At 40.4% G+C, this 16,055-nt stretch overlaps 1 protein-coding gene across 12 annotated transcripts in view; it reads right to left on the bottom strand.

The window, feature by feature from the left end:
* Positions 1 to 16,055, bottom strand: part of LOC105152712 (coiled-coil domain-containing protein 39) — a 231,403-nt gene that overhangs the window by 66,726 nt on the left and 148,622 nt on the right. The window lies entirely within an intron of this gene.

Genomic DNA, 16,055 nt, shown 5'->3' with positions numbered 1-16,055 from the left:
CTTCAGTTTCGGGAACAAGAAAAAGTCACAGGGGGCCAGATCTGGGGAATACGGTGGCTGCGGCATCATTAGTGTGTTGTTTTTGACCAAAAATTCGCGCACAAGCAACGATGTGTGAGCAGGGGCGTTATCATGGTGCAAAAGCCAATTTTTGTTCTTCCACAAATCCGGGCGTTTCTGGCGGATTGCTTCGCGCAAATTGCGCATAATTTGCAGGTAATATTCCTTATTGACCGTTCTACTCTGTGGCAAGAACTCATGATGCACCACGCTCTTGCAATCGAAGAAAACTGTAAGCAAAACCTTCATATTCGACCGAACTTGGCGCGCTTTTTTCGGTCTTGGCTCGTGGTGGCAGCTTCCATTGGGATGATTGAGCTTTGGTTTCCACGTCATAACCATAAACCCATGATTCGTCACCAGTTATGACTCTCTGGAGCACATTTGGGTCGTCGCGGACAGAGTCCAACAGCTCCTTAGCAATGTTAATGCGATGCTGTTTTTGGTCGAAATTGAGCAATTTTGGTACGTATTTCGCAGCGACCCGTCTCATGCCCAAATCATTGGTAAAAATCGAATGGCATGAGCCAATCGATATGTTTAGGTCCTCAGCAACTTCTCTAACGGTGATTCGACGATTCGCCAATACTATTTTCTTCACTTCATCATTTTCGTCTGTTGTTGACGTGCTCGGGCGTCCGGCACGCTCTTCGTCGTTCACATCTTCTTGGTCCTCTGAGAACATTTTGTACCACCGATAAACGTTGCTTCGGTCCAAGGTAGCTTCACCATATGCCACAGTCAACATTCGGAATGCGTCCGCGCACTTAATTTTGTTTTTCACACAAAATTTGATACAGATTCTTTGATCCATTTTTTGGAATAGGCAAAAATCGAAGACGAGCCAAAACACGTGCAAGCAAAGCAGCTGTCAAAAATTAACTGAACATTCAAAATGGCCGAACTTGTCGGCATAAGTGAGAGACATGAGTACCAACATAACGCCATAAAAAAATCGAAAATCGAATATACGTAACCCGCGGAAATTCAAAATTCGCAATACTTTTTGAACAGATCTCGTATAGTACAGGGCAATAAAAAAAAGTTGTGTAACGCGTACGACTTGTTACTTTACAAATGTCTACATTACTTTTATACGAGCGAGAAGTTATCGCTTCACATCGTTGACTGTACTACGACGAACGATTGTGCTGTTATTCGTCCGAGAACGATAAGTGGTTATTGTTTCGCGACTATAATAAGAAGGAGCAACTTCTCTTTGTGATTTATGCTGATTTGGAGTGTACACAGTGCGATAAATATATTCCCGGACACGAATCACATCTCAGCAACCAGTGGCGACATCTGTGCGTTCAAACATGCATTTTAAAGGTTGAACATTTTGCTATCATCTGTCAAAGTTTCATTTTGGTAGACATATAACGAAGATATGACAGTTCATGTTAAACAAGATTTTGGTCGAGGTAGAAATTTTAATATGGAACAAAGAGCAGTGATTAAATTTAACGCAAAACTTGGTAAAAGTGCATCAGAAACATTCCGATCGATGCAACAAGTTTACGGCAGTCAATGTCTAGGTCGTACAGCTGTTTTTGAGTGGCATAAGCGTTTTTTGAAAGGCAGAGAGACCCTTGAAGATGACAAAAAATCAGGACGGCCAATTTTGGTTCGAACACCCGAAATGATCGAAAAAGTACGTAATTTTGTTGCAAACGATCCCAATGCATCACTAAAAATGATGAAGGAGGCTTTAAATATCACTAGAGAAACGATTCGAACTATATTACATAAAGATTTGAGTAAAACGAAGATTTGTGCGAAGTTTGTTCCACACACATTAAGAAGCGATCAAAAATCAGCGAGAATCAATTATTCCAGAGACATCGTTGCAGCCGCAGAAAATAATATATCCAAACTTCCTAAAATCAATGGTTACGGGTGATGAAACATGGTGTTTTCAATATAATCCAGAAACTAAGCGTCAAAGTGCGGAATGAAAGTCAAAAAATTCACCACAAGCAAAAAAAGTACGAAAGGTTCCATCAAAAATCAAGACAATGCTCATCACATTCTTTGATAGCAAAGGTATTATCCACAAAGAGTTTGTTCCAACTGGCCAAACAATTACTGGTGCATATTATCTCGAAGTTTTAAAGCGATTGATGGGCAGAATTCATCGTATTCACCCCGAATATCGTGATCCAGAAGATTGGTCTTTGTTGCATGATAACGCACCGAGTCACACTTCATTGATTGTCCATCAATGTTTGGCTCGAAATCGTATCTCTGTGTTAAACCATCCATCGTATTCACCTGATTTGGCCCCCTGCGACTTCTCATTATTCCCAAAATTGAAATTGAAATTGAAAGGACGCTTTTTTAATGACATTCCGACCATCCAATCAGCTTCTACACGGGCACTAGAGGCAATTCCGCAAACTGAGCTAGAACATGCATTTGAATCACTATTGAATCGCTGTAACAAGTATATTGAAGCCAGAGGAGAATATTTTGAATAATAAAACCAAAAAATATGCATATTTGTTGTTTCAATTATGATTTTCAGGCCCTGTCCGGGAACATATTTGTTGCACTGTGTATACTGGAGAAGAGGACCAACGATGAAAACATTTCGAGATTTACCTATCAGCATCACAAAGTTTTCAGCGTTTAGGGTATTACATACGTTGTGTATAGGATGAGACTGTGTCGATATACAAATCTTATCGCGGCGAGGATTGCGTGTCATGGTTTGTCAAGGAATTACACGCATCGTGCGAAAACGATATTCGACAATAATGTAACTATGGCGGAATTTACATCGAACGTCGAGTGGGAAAAATTTCGAAACGCGACGCACTGTCATATTTGCGAAAGACCATTTGAGGAAGGAGATGTGCGCGTACACGATCACTGTCATTTGACCAGACGTTACAGAGGTCCTGCACATTCACGTTACAATTTACATTATCAGTTATTAAGATTTTTTTACAGAATGGGTATCCGTTACGTTTTATTTTTTCGACTATTCATAATAGAATAAAATATCACATTAATAAGTTTAATAATTTGAATAAGAATAAGGATGACACTGGGAGGAGGTTTTTTACGATTCCTTATGTTAATACGATATCCGAAAGATTTATACCTATTGTTAATATGTTTAATTGTAAATTGACTTTTACTATTCCTAACACATTGAGAAGTTTTATAAGGAGAGGAAAGGATGATTTGGAACACGTTCAGAATCAAAATGTGGTTTACAGAATATCCTGTGAGGATTGTGATGCCAGTTACGTTGGCCAAACTAAAAGACAATTAAAGACAGATTGCATGAACATGTTTCTGATATAAATATAAGTTCGAAATCTCCATCAGTGATTTCCAATCATCGCTTGGTGGAGAATCATAACTTTAAATGGGATAAAGTGGAAATATTAGATATAGAGCCTTCATACAACAAAAGATTGATATCTGAAATGGTCCATATTAAAAAACAGAAGCATGGGATTAATAGACAAAATGACACGGAGTCTTTGCCGGATTTGTATTCTGACATTATACATTCTCTTTCTCCTTTCTAACATCTTCTATCCTTTTCCTCCTATTTTTCCGTTTTCCGTTCTCGATAATGTTTTTCTGTTTGACATTTCGTTTTGACATCGTTTGAGTCAGATGCTCGTTACCTTTGCGAATTTGCTTATAATAACCTATTAAATTAAAGACTTTTTTATTGTACCATGAAATGGACCACATTTTACATTTTTTCTCGTTGTGCATTATTGGACTCTTAACAGATTTACTAAGATACATGGTGCATTCTAAAAGTAATGCGCATTTTCTGGGAAAAATAGATTTATTGATCGTAGCGGTACAAATGCTCAAAATTCTCCAAAATACTCTCCCCCTGAATCAATACACTTGCGGAGACGTGTCTGCCACGCCTGGAAGGCACGCTGAAAGTCCTCGACGGGAATGTCTCTTAGGAACGTTGTAACATGCTTTTGGATGTTTTCCACGGACTCCCAATGCTTTCCTTTCAGCTCTCTCTTCAGACGGAGAAACAAAAAAAGTCGCACGGAGCCAAGTCGAGACTGTAAGGGGGCTGGGGGACTACCGGGGTGTTGCTCCGGGCCAGATAGTTGGCAACGATGAAGGCCGTGTGGCTGGGGGCATTGTCATGGTGGAGCTTGATCGCGTCTTTGATGTCAAATTCTCCGTCACTATCCTATGTACTGCAAATGTGGACATGTTCAGGGTGTCAGCGATGTACTGGATGCTCAATCGACGGTCGGAACGCAAAACTTCGCACACACGATTCACGTTTTCGTCGGTTCTGGCCGTTGTTGGGCGTCCAGAACGGGGTTCGTCGGCGACCTCCTCCCGGCCCTCCTTGAACGCCTTGTGCCACCTCCCGGACTGTAACCTTGAAATGCAGTCGTCCTTGAAGGCCTTTTGAAGCATCTGGAATGTTTCGGTTGATTCTTTCCAAATCGCACGCAAAACTTGATGGCGTATCGCTGTTCAAGCGAACGCTCCATCGCGCCGTGTTACAAAGTCGAAAAACACACTTCACGCAGAGGCACGTCTTTCCACTCAGACTGCTCGGAGCAAACTGGCGACCGGCTGCGTTGGAAGGGCAGACCCCCCACCACATTTCCCGACCCATTTTACCCCGCTGCGATGGATATTCGCGTCACAATAAAATCATGCACATTACTTTTATAATGCACCATGTATATTATCATATTTTTAATTTTTATGTGATTAATATTAATTCTTTTTGTTTACGGTTACTTTTCCAGAACTTTCTTATGACTTGTTAATTCTTAATAAAAATGACTCACAGCGTATTACACAGAAAGGAAAAATTTTTTGTTAAGGAATTGTAAGAATATTGTAAGATTATGTACGAATTTTTAATTTAGAACGATATTTACATTATTGTAAGATTACATTGAAAATGACTCAATTGGAGTTGAAACGTTTGTTTTATTTTATTGTATTTTAATTGTTTTGCTTATCTAAATTATAATTCTTTTATACGTTATTGGCTCTTTGCCCTTCTTTTATACTACCTTTTCTTTACATTATCAGGATACATACGTTATTTCTGTATTCTTTTACAATTTGGCAGGTTACGACGCACATTTTATCATAAAAGATATTGCTAATAGTTTTGCGGGTAGAGTTGACGTGTTATCTATAACGAAGGAAAATTATATATCGTTTACGAAACATGTCGGGGATGCAGTAAACTTTAAGTGGGGAATGGACTGTGTGAAAGTGCGTTTTGTGGATTGGTTCAAATTTCTCAATACTAATCTCGAAAAATTGGTATCATATCGACAAGAGTAAATTGAAAATCATGCGATCGGAATTTTCCAATCTTGACGCTGAGGATTTCGATTTGCTTACGCGGAAAGGAGTGTTTCCGTACGAGTACATCGACAGCGTTGATAAGCTAGACGAGACTAGTTTACCATCGCGTGAATTGTTTTACAGTTCATTGACCGACGAGACCGCTTCCGATGACGATTATCAACACGCGACAAACGTTTGGCAACGTTTTCACATAGAGACTCTCGGCGATTACAGTGATTTGTATCTCAAGACAAATGTGCTTTTATTAGCAGATGTTTTCGAAAATTTTCGTGATACGTGTATCGAGAGTTACGGATTGAATCCGACGTATTATTACACTTTACCGGGATATATGTGGGACGCTATGTTGAAATACATTGGTATTCGATTCGAATTACTCACCGACATCGATATGTTTGTGGAACGTGGTATACACGGTAGTTTAAGTCAATGTTCGCATAGATACGCGTAAGCTAATAACAACTACAATGTATCTTCGATCCTTCGAAAGCTTCGACGTACCTCATGTACTTCGATATGAATAATCTGTACGGTTGGCCAATGTCCGAATCTTTACCGTAGGAGAATTTCAACGGATCGACGACATCGAGCGCTTTGACGTAATGTCTATATCGTCAGACTCCGTTGTCGGTTATATTCTAGAGGTCGATCTTGCGTATTCGCAAAGCGTTCACGACACTCAGGCAGACCTTCCGTTCTGTCCCACTCACGAATGGCCTCCCGGAAAACGGAATGACAAACTACTAGCCACTCTTTACAATAAGGAGCGCTATGTGCACTATTCGTGCACTATCGCAATTTACAACAATGTATTCAGCATGAATTACACGTAAAAAAAATTCATCGAATATTACAATTCGCACAATCCTCATGGCTTCGCAGATATATTGAACTTAATACGAGATTTAGAATACTCGCGAATAACGATTTTGAGAAAAATCTTTACAAATTGATGAATAATGCGGTATTTGGAAAAACGATGGAGAACGTACGCGATCATGTTGACGTTCGGCTTATAACGCGTTGGGATGGGAGATACGGTGCGGAAGCGATGATAGCGAAATTTCACAGTAGAAGTGTTTTTTCTGAAAATCTAATCGCTGTTGAATTGCGCAAACTCGAGGTGAAATTAAATAAACTGATATACGTAGGTATGTGCATTCTCGAGATATCTAAGTTGCGTCTGTATGAATTTCACTATGAATACATGATACCATTGTATCGCGATAGATGTAAGATTATGTACACGGACACGGACAACTTAATTTATCTTTTAGAATGTAAGAATGTGTACGAGAACATCAAGCGTGATATCTCGAGATTCGGCACGAGTGATTATCCTGAGAGAAATGCGTATGATGTTCTACGCGTTAATAATAAAATACCCGATTTGATGAAAGACGAAAATGATGATGCAATTATGACGGAATTCATAGGACTCAGAGCGAAGATGTACGCATTAAGAGTGATCGGAAAGAGCGATACGAAGAGAATAAAAGGTATCAAGAAAAACATTGTCGAAAACGATCACTTTCGACGATTATGCGCGATGTTTGAACGATGCGACGTACAGTCGAGACGTCAGTCGTGCATACGATCGACGTTACACGAGGTTTACAGTCTGAATTAAAGCTCGCTCTTAGTCCGTACGATGATAAGCGGTACGTCGTACCCGAATCGGTCGCTACTCTACCTTGGGGACATTATAAAATACCTCTGTAATGTGCTATAGTTTTTTATTGTAATAAATAAAGAAAGTTACAATACATTCGTTTTATCTATCCAAGAATTATGTGAATTGTCCATTCCTAACCATTTCACGTACACTTCGTTTCCTCGTTTGCGTAGTATTTTTTCTACGAGATAAACGTCACGGTTAGAGACTCGCTATAATTCGTGTTCGTAGAATCCACCAGCTATCGGCTTCTCTTGATAATCTTTCAGTAGATACGTTGCAGGATTCGTACATTGTGTTTTAACGATGTAGAAAATCTCGGTGGACCAATTGGGTGTGTAACCCTTTTCAAAAATTGTCTTGAATTTACTAATACGTACTGGATCGCCTATCTTGAATCTCGTTGAAGCGGCAATTTTTACACAACTGTATACCGTCGACAAGAGTCGTTTTGCAACGATGGGAGTTACGTCTATCGGCCGCATCCCGATAGTTCGATGTTTACGATGATTATAATCTGACAATAGACGCGGTAGCTCGTTGATCCATTTGTACGAGCTATTTAACGTGAATGTTTTCCACATGTTATTCTTGAGTATACGATTGAATCGTTCCACTACCGATGCTTTCATCACCGAATACGTCGAATAATGATTTATGTTGTATCTTTTCACAATTTTTTTCTGCACGGTAGTGTTGTAAAATTCCTTTCCTTGATCTATCTGCAGGTTTCGTGGGTATCGTCCTCGCGAAATATTTTGGATAACGTTGCGGCTACGTCGCTTCCATTCTTGCTCTTGAGTGGTAGAGCCCATGCGTATTTACTCAAAACATCGATAATGGTTAAAATGTAATTGTAACCTTTGTTGAATCGCATGTAGGGACGCATCTCGACTACGTCGGCTTGCCACAAATCATCGCGGTCGTGCACCACGACGCGACGACGTGGAAAATTTCTTCGCGCGGGCGCGTGGAGTTCATTCACGAGTTTTCGTTTCTCGACACTCATCTGTGTCTCTCTCTCTCTGTTTTACGACAGGAAACGAGCTTTGCGCGTATCTTTTTAAACCTTCCTATTCGACAACTGTGAATGTGTTTAAATATCTAGACAGATATCAGACAAATATCAGACTCGATTCAGATGCCGAATCTCGTTCTCGTTACACACTTTCGTCGATATTGTCGACGTAGATCATTTACACCGTGATGCAGCATTTGAATATCGTTAGACATTTTCTGAAGCGCCAGTATGATCGTATCTCTCCCTGTCGTTTTAAACGTCTCTTTCGTCACTATGTTATTCATTCGTTGACTCAGGTCAGTTACACCGCGCTGAATCTCGTTAGACACTTTCGTCGATAGCGCGTTTACACTTTTCGAGACTTCCTCCACGTTGTTTCACACTTTTCCCATATCGTTCGAGATATCTTTCTGCGTATCCTGAAGCGCGCGTACGATCGTATCTCTCCCGGTTGTTTTAAACGATTTCTCCAATGTCTCGTTGGTCACTACATTTTTCATTCGTACAGTTACATCTCGATTCAAATGCTGAATCTCGTCACACTCTTTTTCCACGTTTCCTCGCACCTTCTCCACATCGCTAAGCACTTCCTGTGCATCTCTCCTTATCGTTCTAAGTGATTCTTCGATCTCGTTTCGCGTATCTCGAAGCGTACGTTCGACGTAGCTTTTGTTTACCACATCAGTGTCGAATACCGGCGCGGCTGCGTGTTTTATTTTTCGCTCCTTCGCGTCGTAATGATTCGGATTTAGACAAGGCCCATTGTCATGTACGTAATTTCGTAAAGATTCTATCGACGATCGCGACTTTTCGATTTCGTTTCCCCTCATAGACATACCAAATTTATTCACAGACATCGTATCGAATTCGCGCGAGCCTGACCACTGTCGCACTTTTCGTCACAACGATTTAATTTATAATTAATCCTTCGTGAAGTTCTTCGATTATCGACAATATTTCGTTGTCGTGAGCGTTATTACCCGCTCGACGAGAAGTATCGAGCAATCGAAGACGATCTACCTCGTTGGGATCGTCCCAATAAACGTAATCCGTTTCATTGTCGGTCAATTTCGCAGCGGATGGTATATTTGTCTTTATATCTGAACCACTACTCGTGCCGCTGGTTTTATGATGAGTAACTAAGAGCGGAGCGATAATGTTTTTGTATTTGTGTCCCTTGTTACTCTTAATAGGCATTCTGGCGTTATTGTCACGTCTGTGAGCATTCATCATCAATAATATATGTTTGTATGTTTGTTTATTATTCTCTGTATAGATAGCGTTGTTTGGAATCTTCTTGAAGATCAGCTCGTATAGACCTGGTGTACCTTTGTACCTCACTCCGTCTATGATTATAGTGTCGTCCGTATCTATGTCAAATTTTTTATTACCTAACATCGTACCGTTTTCATCAAAATAAACACCGTAGACAAGATCGATTTCGTTTTTTGTATTACCAGTTAAAAGAGTATTGACGTATATTTGTCCTAACTGACTTTGCAATCTCTGACGACCTTGAGGTGTGTTCAACACTTGTCTGACAGACGTTTCGAACGATGGATCATCACCGATTTTAAACTTCTTCGTCCCGCAAGTTAAAAGGAGTTACCTGTTGTTGTTGTTGTTGTTGTGATTCTATTGGTGTCGAATGAATTATGAACGAATCAAACATAACGTTTGATCGTTTTTTTTTTATTTGTTTGTTTGTTCCATGGTAGACGTTGGGGAGTAGTTTGTGTTGGAATCGCATCATCATCATCATCGTCGTCATCATCATCATCATCATCATCATTATCCTCATCATCATTGTACTCACGTTTATTCTTTTGCTTACTCTCCGTAAACTTAGTGTCAAATGGTTTACCTTCACGTTCAGTGTTTCCAGCAATTTGTTTCACGGTTCGATAATAGGTTTTAATTGTTTCTCCAGAACGATCTCATTCTCCATTATGCCAGTCTTCAATGCTCGGTGTTTCTTACGAATCGACGCGCGAGTCTTCGCGATCAGTTTTGCTGTTTTCTCCCGTTCAGAGATACTTTTCGTTCTGACCATCTTATCGTAATGTCAAAGAGGTACTGCTCACTTTTTTTTTACAAAAAAACACTACAAATGATTTTTTTACACTACAGCGAAATCGTTGAATCCTCGTCTATATCTACCGTTGCGTAATGCGCTATCTTTGTCTATTACCACAAAACCGTATTTGTGTTGCCAACATAAATAGCACAACGTGCAAAAATTCTCATACGATATATCGGTGTTTACGTGATCGTTATAAATGTGTTTTAAATTGGTACCGTCTTGTTTGAATAGTATCAAAAAATTTGCATTATCGCGTATCAAATGTTTCGGTATTTTTGCATACGTTTAATAGAAATAAAAACAATCAATGTTCGTGTGTCGACCCATAGAAAAATATTCTCTAATAGTATTCTGATTATCACAAGCCACATCATCGAATACGAATATTGAATTGGGAAGTGCCTCCTTCGGTGATATGACGTCACGATTGTTGGAAAATACGTGGTAGCCGATACCATTTATCGATTCGAGTAGTTCTTCCAAATATCGATATTTCGTTTGAGAGATTTCGAATACACGTACACGTTTTCGAAACGTACACCATGTGGACTTTCTATCAAACTTATCAAAGCGTTTGTTTTACACAGTTGGACGGCCCGCAGATGATACAACGAATTGTATTCGGTAGTAAAAGGCCGTGTCTACGAATTTCTCCAACCGTTTCATCGGACATGAGTCGCGTATTGCGGTCGAGATTCGACACTCCTATCGCTCGTGATTGTCGTACGAATCGCATCTACTTGTGTAACGCGCGTGCGCGATGTAACGCGACCGAGTTTTTCGACACTATTTATATCCCTGAGCAGGCACTCGATTCGCACAGTTTTATTGTAAAGAGCGGTCGTCGTTGTTGTTATCGCAAAAAATGTTTTTCTTACTAACGGATAAACGTCGGATTCTCGATTTTACCGCCGAGCAATTGCAATACATACCGAAGATCGTTCTTCTACAGGAATTTGAGAATTACGTGGAGCTACTGTGGGATCGATTACCCGAACATTTAAAAACGGATCCTGAAGTGCAACGCTATCGTCCGTGTACAGAGCATTACAATCGTTCGTAGCAACGAACATACATAGACAGTCCGCCACCACTTATCAAAAATTGCGACATATGTCGTATGAAATAAGATAGCGTGGAGGAGGAGAGAATGACTCCTGCGTATGGAGCAGGTTTACTTGACAAGACAATAAACGCACTTCCGTTCGAAGTACATATACCTGGTTATCAATTTTGTGGACCCGGTACTCGTCTCGCGAAAAGACTAGCACGTGGCGATCGAGGTATAAATCGATTGGACGCAACATGTCGCGAACACGATATCGCCTATTCGCGAAGCAATCTCACCGATCGTCACATTGCCGATCGAGTTCTTGCCGAAAGAGCACGCGAACGTATAACAGCGAGTGATTCAACGTTTGGTGAGAAAGCTGCCGCGACCGCTGTATGGGCAGCCATGAAAGCAAAAACGAAATTAGGAATGGGTATGAAAAGAAGAAAAAAAACAAAAAGGAAGAGACTACATCCGATAACGAAACGCGGAGGTTTCCTACCGATTTTACCAATGTTAGATGCACTCGGATCTTTGATCAGTGGAGCGGCGAGCGTGGCGAGAGCTGTAAGTGATCGCAAAGCTGCTCGACGTCAGACGGAAGATCGTGGACTGTATCTAGCGCCCTACAAACGTGGTGGCGGTGGTAACGTGAGGAAAAGAAAGGCAAGAGATAAAAAAAAACATCGTGGAAGGAAACGTTAGAGACTCTTAAAATACCGCTCTCCGGTGTCACAACGAACGAACAGTTGAGCTGTACGGCGCATCGTTTGCGTTTACCATTCTTCAGAGGTGTGTTTATGCGTGACGCGTTATCGACGAAACCACATCGTAAAGCGGTAAATCTCGATAATTCGGAAAATGCGGGTACACACTGAGTTGCTTATGCGAAAAAGGAAAATAATGCCGTTTACTTCGATAGTTTTGGCAATCTTAGACCGTCAAGGGAACTCGAACACTATCTCGGAAACAACGTAACGTATAATCGTCGCTCTTATCAAACGTTCGATTAGAGTATTTGTGGTCAGTTGTGTCTACGATTTCTTCGAGAAATAGATTGGAGAAAAAAATTTATCTAATAATGCGTCGTGTGAGTCATCTCAGTTGAGCGTTTACCTTTGATTACATCATGTCGTTGACTCTCACGTTAACTGGAACAACCAGTATCCTCACGGCGAGTTACTTCCCTGCGTTGGATTTAAGTAACGGTGAATACGAATTGGGTCTTACGAATTTCGAGACGTACAACGCGATACCGAATGTTACTTCCACGAATAATAACTTCTACTTCGATACCGACGATAAAGTGATAACGATTCCCGAAGGATCATTTGAATTGAGTGCTATAAACAAGTATCTGAGAGTTGCTATTCGTCACATGCAACGACGAACGCCAAACGATAAAGATAATGATGACGATGAATACATATTCGACGACGACGACGGTAACGATAGTACTCGTACAGAAGAGATACTGATTCTTCAAGCCAATATAGAATACTATGAGAAGCGAAATCAAATGTGCGTACCGAATAAATTTTACGAAACCGAATAACATCGGTTCGCTATTAGGTTATTCGAACTCTCGCGTAATACAACCGACAAACCTGTAAACATTATGAATGTAACTGTAATTCGTGTAGAATGCAACATTACTTCGGGTGCGTACAACAACGATAAACCAGCGCATACGATACACGAATTCGCGATGAACGTTCCACCTGGATATAAATTGTCCGATACTCCTACGCACGTCATTTATCTCCCAGTCGTGGCGAGAAACGTTACCGATATAACGATACGTATAATGGATCAAAACGGACAGTTGATAAACCTTAATGGAGAGGCGATATCGATTCGACTTCATATTCGGCGTAAACGATAAAAAAATATGCTCACGAAAGACGCTCGTTCTGAACGAGTCGCACAATTGTAAGAATACATCTACGACGACAATCGTACTGCAGACGTCGCAATTATCATTGCTCACCGAACGATACGTTGGAGGAAAGCAGAGAGGAACGGAGGACAGATTGAACGCTGCGAACGTCGCATTTCTACGATCTCTGGGATTCGTGAGAAATGAATCGCGATATTCTACATATAGGAGGTGAACCCATCTTCGACGACCGTATCGTTAAGATCGAGACTCACACTTACAACCCATAAGCTAACATTCGGATACAGCGATGAAATACGAATACCCATACAACACCAAGATCTGTACACGTTACCGTGCGAGAGTTTTCTCTACGTCGAGAGAAAATTTTCAGCGAAGAAACGAGATGGAGACAAATCCGAACAAACTATCCGACCAAAACTATCGAATAATTGCGTCGCGTTCATGTTCGATGAGATTCGGTACGAGATAGACGGTGTGGAAATCGATAGATGTAGAAACGTTGGTATTACCAGTACGATCAAAAATTTCGTATCGTTAACCACTAGCAAGAGTATAACGTTAGAAAATGCAGGATGGAACGGCACAATGCACTTATTTCACACAATGCTGTCCGATGATTTCAACTTTTGCGTACCGCTCAACACACTTCTAGGATTTTGCGAGGATTACAAACGCATAGTGATAAACGCGCGACACGAACTTATCCTGATACATGCGCGTAACGATAACAATTGCGTCGTGGCGCAGGCATCGGCGGAACCTAAAATCACGCTATCGAAGATACAATGGAAAATGCCACATGAAGTGCTAAACGATGTCAATAAATTATCACTTTTGCGAACACTGGAAGGTGGACGATATCTCAGCATGTGTTTCCGGTCGTGGGACCTGTACGAATTTCCTCTGCTTCAAAGTACAACGAAGCATTCGTGGGCTGTTAAAACAACATCGCAATTGGAAAAACCGCGATACGTAATTTTTGCGCTTCAAATCGGAAAAAGAAACGAACCGTCGCAAAATGTTTCGCAATTCGACACGTGTAATCTCACTAATGTGAAACATTTTTTAAATTCTGATTTTTATCCTTACGACGATATGAATTTAGATTTCGAACGCAAGAAATATGCTGTACTCTACGATATGTATGTAAAATTTCAAAAGATGTACTACGGTAACGACAATCGCGATGCCATGTTATCTATCGGGGAATTTCTTTTCACGGCCCATTCGTAGTGATCGATTGTTCTCGTCAAAACGAATCGATAAAAAGCGCTACTGTGGATATTCGTATAGAATTCGAGTGCAAGGAAAATATTCCACTGAACACCACAGCTTATTGTCTTATTATTCACGACAGGATGATAGAGTATAATCCATTGACTAATGTTATTCGCAAAATCGTATAATATTTTTTTCAAGCACTCTCCTTCTTTATCAAAAAATCACACGCTGTCGTATTATAATGTGAAAACAAACACATGAAAGAGTACGAGACGTGATTCATTACTATTGACGAAGCATTTTGTCGTGTCGTATATATAAAAAAATCACGGAACGCGATTCATTACTGCTGACAAAGCGTTCGAGTACACATCGTTTTTATTTTCCTGCTGCGTGTCGTATACTTGTGCTACATCGCGATGTCCCCCGCGTTCGTCATCGTCATCGTCATCGTCGTCTTCGTTACGCTTACTACGACAGCGACGAATCATCAAGGCATAGATACTGAAACAATTCTGTATCTACAAGAGTACTACTACTTGCGTAAGAGTAAAAACAATACACAATTATCGTTCGAAGAAGAAGAACTTAAACAGGCGATTTCGTTATTTCAAAAATATTATCAAATACCGGGTGATGGTACATTGAATAACTATACGTTGTATCAAATGCATAAACCACGATGTGATCTCCCGGACATTTTGCATCACGAGCATAATACAGGTAGGAAGAAATGAGCAAAAACACATCTCATGTGGAACTTCCATTTAGCGGACGTGCACATCTTGAAAACTACCGCATTCGTGTTCTCGTTATGGGCAGCGAATTCGTCTTTAACGTTCCAACATAAAACGTTAAATCCCGATATCTTAATATCTTATCGTAGTGGCACACACACGTACGCTGATCGTAAACGTAGCGAATTTGCTTCTCCTCGTTCGATGGATCTGATGGAGTACTCGCTCACGCGTTCTATCCTTCAAATGTTGTCAATTACACCGCTGAAATACACGCTACAGAACCGTGGCATATATCTAACCGAAAAATCTGCTAGAAACAAGGATTAACTGCTTAATACGTTAACACATGAAATTGGACACGCATTAGGATTATCACACAGTTCGCGTGAAGACTCCATAATGTTCGCATATGTTACTGCTAATAATAAGGATAAAATCGTTGAACTCAACATAGAGGACATTTTAGCCATTCAACAACTCAATGGAATTAAAAATCCAAAACTAACAACTACACAACCACCGATGTCAACAACAACAACACCAACTACCGAAATTACTACAAATAAACCAGAGTACGTAGATCTCTGTACTTTACAATATGTGGATACGGTATTGGTATTGCATCATCGAATATTCGTCACGTACCAACGCTACGTATGGTCGATAAAGATAGATGATACAAAATATGACGGACCGCACATACTAAACAGCTACATGGATTTCCTTCCGGAGAATTTCTCCTTATCAGCCGCGTATCAAAGGCCTTCGGGTGAACTAGTACTGTTTGTAAATAATAATTTGTAAAAATAGTTTACATGATCGAGTATCCCAGTTTCAAATTGAAAGAAGGTTGGCCAAAACGTCTCTCGAGTCTAGGATTTCCCCCGAACGCTTTGATCGATACCGTAGTAAATACTAACAGAGGACAAACCTACGCGATCTTCAATAGTAACGA

The sequence above is a fragment of the Acromyrmex echinatior genome, unplaced genomic scaffold, assembly GCF_024713525.1.
Source record: "Acromyrmex echinatior isolate Ae372 unplaced genomic scaffold, ASM2471352v2 Scaffold20, whole genome shotgun sequence".
NCBI lineage: Eukaryota > Metazoa > Arthropoda > Insecta > Hymenoptera > Formicidae > Acromyrmex > Acromyrmex echinatior.
The sequence above is the reverse complement of the archived record's forward strand: the minus strand, read 5'-3'. Positions and strand labels throughout refer to the sequence as shown.